Source organism: Trichomycterus rosablanca, chromosome 7 (genome assembly GCF_030014385.1).
Source record: "Trichomycterus rosablanca isolate fTriRos1 chromosome 7, fTriRos1.hap1, whole genome shotgun sequence".
Lineage (NCBI taxonomy): Eukaryota > Metazoa > Chordata > Actinopteri > Siluriformes > Trichomycteridae > Trichomycterus > Trichomycterus rosablanca.
Genome location: NC_085994.1, coordinates 25,447,732 through 25,453,731, shown reverse-complemented (window position 1 = coordinate 25,453,731; position 6,000 = coordinate 25,447,732).

The window sequence follows — 6,000 nt, the reverse complement described above, 5'->3', positions numbered from 1 at the left end:
CACTAAAGCAGATAGCGGGTGGCACAGTGGCTCAGTGGGTAGCACTGTCACCTCACAGCAAGAAGGTCCTGGGTTTCCTCCCACAGTCCAAAAACATGTAGTCAGGTTAATTGGAGACACTGAATTGCACTATAGGTAAATATGTGTGTCGTGAAAAAGAGAGAGATTAGCATTTAATTATTTAATTATATATTTAATAGCTAATAGTACGGGGCACCAGCAGCATTTTTTAAGGATAAATTGCTGGGTAAACCTCATTCATAACATATCAGTCACTCTCCGTTGGAGTAAGTATGTAGCGTCGAGTATCCTCTTGCCCAGATAATCAAACTCACACACGCTGTAAAGATATGTTCAAGATATTTTTGATGATGTAAGTCTTACAGTACGAAGGCATCAGGCCCCTATGGCCCTGGATGCTGGCTTGTATGCAAAGAACGCAGCCTTATCAAGATCTGGAATGGATCAACCTTGATATGGTGTGTTTTGGTCTTGGTTGCAGCCCTGACTTACTTGCAGATGCATTCCTCTTATGGGATAAAAGGAACAGTTATTTTGAAACTGGAAAGCTGAAATGCACAAACCCTTACCTCACCCAACCTTGATGAAACCTGGACGAACTGACTGACACTGTAACATCTTACATCAGTTTTTGTGAAGAGGTGTGTGTGCAAACTAAAACTTTCTGCATGTACAACAACAATGAAGGCATGAGGCCCCTATTGGCCCTGGATGCTGGCTGGTATGCAAAGAACGCAGCCTTATCAAGATCTGGAATGGATCAACCTTGATATGGTGTGTTTTGGCCTTGGTTGCGGCCCTGACTTACTTGCAGATGCATTCCTCTTACGGGATAAAAGGAACAGTTATTTTGAAACTGGAAAGCTGAAATGCACAAACCCTTACCTCACCCAACCTTGATGAAACCTGGACGAACTGACTGACACTGTAACATCTTACATCAGTTTTTGTGAAGAGGTGTGTGTGCAAACTAAAACTTTCTGCACGTACAACAACAAGAAGCCATGGTTTACACCCAAACTCGGACAGCTGCGTCGGGCCAAGGCGGAAGCCTACAGGAGTGGAGATAGGGCCCTGTACAACAAGGCCAGAAACACACTAACCAAGGAGATCAGTGTGGCCAAAAGAAACTACACTGAAAAGCTGAAAAAACGTTTTTCAGCCAACGACCCTGCTACAGTGTGGAGAGGCCTTGGAGAAATCACCAGTTACAGGAAACCTCCCTCACCCATAGATGCAAACAAAGACCTTGCCGATGACCTTAACGACTACTTTTGTAGGTTTGAAAGTGACCACTTCACACCCCTCAATCTGTCTACCTCAACTGCATCCATTATCTCACCTCTGACTCCATCACCACCCTCCCCCCCCAGTCACCCAGGCTACACTTAAGATAGGTGTCAAAGATGTCAGCCAGTTCTTCCGGAGACAAAAGACCAGAAAATCGTCACACCCGGACAATGTCTCTCCCTCCTGTCTCAAAGCCTGCGCTGACCAACTGGCTCCAATTTTCACACTCATCTTCAATAGATCCCTGGAGCTGTCTGTAGTTCCCTCCTGTTTCAAATGCTCCACCATCATCCCGATCCCCAAAAAACCCTCTATAACTGGACTGAATGACTACAGACCAGTAGCTTTGACATCAGTAGTCATGAAGTCCCTTGAACGATTGGTGCTAGCCCATCTGAAGGAAATCACTGGAAACCTACTGGACCCACTGCAGTTGCATATAGGGCTAACCGGTCAGTGGATGATGCAGTCAACATGGGCCTGCACTACGTCCTGCAACACCTCGACTGCCCTGGGACTTATGTAAGGATCCTGTTCATGGACTTCAGCTAAGCTTTCAACACTGTCATCCCTGGAATTCTCTCCTACAAACTCTCTCAGCTCACTGTGCCCCCTGCCATGTGTCAGTGGATTACCAGCTTCTTGATGGGCAGAACACAGCAGGTGAAGCTAGGAGAAGTCACTTCTCACATTCAGACAGTCAGTACTGGTACTCCTCAGGGAAGTGTTATTTCGCCACTGCTCTTTTCACTCTACACTAATGACTGCATCTCAAGTGACCCATCTGTTAAACTCTTGAAGTTTGCAGATGATACTACAATTATTGGTCTGATTCGCGACGGAGACGAATCTGCTTACCGGCGAGAGGTCGACCAGCTTGGTCACTGATGCAGTCAGAACAACCTGGAGCTTAACATGCTCAAGACTGTAGAGATGACAGTGGACTTCAGGAGACACTCACCAGCACTCCTCCCGCTCACAATTTCCAGCAGTCCTGTATCAACTGTGGAGTCCTTCAAGTTTTTGGGAACTATCATTTCCAAGGACCTGAAGTGGGAGTATAACATCAGCTCCATTCTCAAGAAAGCCCAGCAGAGAATGTTCTTCCTGCGGAAAATGCGAAAGCTGGGTCTGCCACAGGAGCTACAAAGACAGTTCTACACTGCTGCAATAGAATCAGTTCTGTGCACTTCCATTACAGTCTGGTTTGGAGCAGCTACAGTACAACACAGGAACAGACTGCAGCAACTCAAAGTCAGCAGAGAAAGTCATTGGTGCTCCTCTGCCCTCCCTCCTGGACTTGTACTCTTCAAGGACCAAGAAACAAGAAAATTATTACTGATTCCTCACACCCTGGCCATAGCTTCATTCAACCCCTCCCCATTCGGCAGGCGCTACAGGTCAATCCACACTAAAACATCTAGATTCAAGAGCAGTTTCTTCCCACAGGCCATCTCCCTCCTAAATAAATAAATGACTGACATTACAGACTTAACACGACAGTATTCATCTGCTGCCAATTAACAACACTTTGTAGTACTCATTCTACATGCTGTGCACTTTATTGTTTTTGTAAATATATAACATGCTGCTAACTCACATATCTGTATATTGCTTGTATATAATAGTTTGTTTGTATATTTTGTGTTTAATGTTTAAGGTATATACATATGCTTGAGAGATACCACCAGCCTGAACCAAATTCCTTGTGTGTATTCACATACTTGGCCAATAAATCTGATTCTGATTATAATAAAGCTATTATAATCACGAACCAAGCGTGCCTGCTGTCTGACTCCTGAAAGTGAAAGTATGAATCATCCATACTAAAATACACGCTAAATTTTGAATCGTTGTAATGTTTATTGAACTAACAAAACATTACACATACAATGAAAGTTAATAAGTAAATGGCATAAATAAGTGGGACTGATAGAAGTATAAATCTGTAGGTGAACTATTACTTGAAAATAACATATGATTATCTATATTGGAATGAATGGTGGGTAGAACCAGGAGGTTTAGAGCCTGATTAAAGCGTATGCTATTGATTAATAGTGGAAGCGAATAAAAAGCTCACGGCTCATTCCCAGAGTGTGTCTTATTCGTGCTTTGTTTTTCAAGTCACAGACAAAACGCTCCTTGAAACATACACTTGGCCGTGCAAGGAAGTTTGAAACAAAGCAGAATAGATTTCTTTTTATGTAACAAAGACATGAAAAATAATATAAAAGGAATTTTTTATAAAAAGACCACACTGAGTGACCATGAGTTTTTATTTATTCGGATAGATATGGACAAAATAGAAAGAGGAAAAAGTGTATGGGTTTTAAATACAGATATTTTAAAAACTAGTTTGTACAGAACAGAAGTAGAAAACATCATAGTAAATAGTATTCAAGATGAACTTTTTATCAAAGAAAAATTGTTATGGTGGGATAATCTAAAGTTACAAATAAGAAACTACACAATAGAACACAGCAAAAAATTACAAAGAATGAAAAGAGCCAACGAAAATTTGATACAAAAAAAATTACAACACGAACTAGCTAAAGTAGCTACAGGAGCAGGGGACTTAAACAAAGTGCTAAATTTAGAAGAAGAACTGAAAAATATAGAAGAACAAAAATACTTTTTTAACCTAGAAAAGACAAAACAAAAAGTGAACATGATTAAAAGTATTTTAAGGAGTGACACGATAGAAGTAAAAGAAACAAATAAAATATTAGAAACAGTGGCTGACTTTTATAAAAACATGTTTAAAAAAAAGGAGTAAATAATACAGACAAACAGTTTCTATTAAATCATATACAAAAGAAGTGTCAGAAGAAGACAAAGCGATGTGCAACAAGGAAATAACAAAAGAAGAAATAGAAGAAGCAATATATCAGCTAAATAGTGGTAAAAGTCCAGGGCTGGATGGCCTACCAAGCGAATTTTACAAGGTTTTTAAAAGTGTTTTAACTCCGATTTTACTAGAAGTTTTTAATGAGATTCAACAAAAAGGAGAACTAAGTAGGAGCATGAAATTGGGAATGATAAAAATTTTATATAAGAAAAATGGAGATAAAAGACTTTTAAAACATTATAGACCGATCAGCATGCTTAACACGGATTATAAAATAATAGCAAAAACTTTAGCAAACAGGTTAAACAAAGTATTACCAGGAATAATAACAACAAACCAAGCGTAAGGAGTGTTGAATAGAGACATCTTAGACACGGTGAGTAACATCAGGGATATAATATGGCACATAAAGGAAAATAAAAAAACAGGATACATAATAAGCATAGACTTTGAAAAAGCCATCGACAGAGTAGAACATGAATATCTATTTAACTTAATAGAAACATTTGAATTTGGAAGCGTTTTTGTACAGTGGCTGGGATGTCTCTATTCAATCATACACAGTTGTGTAAAGATTAATGGTTTTTTTAACAAAGTTTATACCAATAACCAGATCAATAAGACAGGATGTCCTCTGTCAGCGCTGCTATATACATTAGCCCCCTGGGTTTGGCTATCAGTGCTGACAGAGAAACAAAAGGGATCTTATTAACAAAAGAACACAAAATATTTCAGTATGCAGACGATACAACACTAACACTAAGAGCATTCAAAAAGCAATGGAGACATTTGAAAAATACTGTAAAAAGAGACCTCTGGATGGCGCCGCAGATGGCTGCCTCGGTGAGAGCTCTCTATGTTTTGTGTTGGTTTTTGTTTGTTAATGTTATTTATTGTGCGTCAAACTCAGTCAGTTGGAGCAAAGAACAGTTACTGACCTTCAGAGACAATGTTTCACCAACTTTTATTCCGGAGTTTTCTCAAAATCCTTCAGAGTTTTTGGAAATCCTCACAACTGGCGCACTGGCTCTACTCAACCTGGCAAGAAAGCGGCGGAGAGGCAGACGAGCCGGAGCGCTCGTAAAGATGAGGCGACGTGGAGTCCGAACACCGTTACCTTCTTTTTTCCTCTCCAATCTGCGATCTCTGCACAACAAACTGGAAGAACTACTCCTGCTCAACCAAACTAACAGGGACTTTTAAAATACATCTGCGCTGTGCTTTACGGAGACCTGGCTTTCGGAGCTGACCCCAGATAGCGCGCTGCATCTCCCCAGCTTTCAGCTGCACCAAGCGGACAGAGACACGGAGCTCAGTGGCAAAACAAGAGGAGGAGGACTGTGCTTTTACATCAATGAACGCTGGTGTAAAGATGCAACGGTACTGTTAAAATCATGCAGACCGTACTACTCTCCCAGAGAGTTTTCTTCATTCATTCTGGTCACTGTTTACATTCTGCCGGATGCGCGCACGAGAGATGCGCAGAAACTGCTGGCCGATCAGATAATGAAAGTAGAAAGGGACAACCCGGACTCACTGCTCATCCTGGGAGACTTTAACAGCGCAAATCTTACCAAAGAAATGCCGAAATACAAGCAACATGTCACCTGTGCCACAAGAGAAGGAAACATTCTGGATCATTGCTACACCTATTAAAATTAAAAATGCCTATCGCTCCGTCACGCGTGCGGCTCTCGGACATTCCGACCACAATCTCGTTCACCTCATTCCCACATACAGGCAGAGACTCAAAACTAACAAGCCTGTCATTACAACAGTGAAGAAGTGGACCAGCGAAGACATCGAAATACTACAGGACTGCTTTGAATCCACAAACTGGT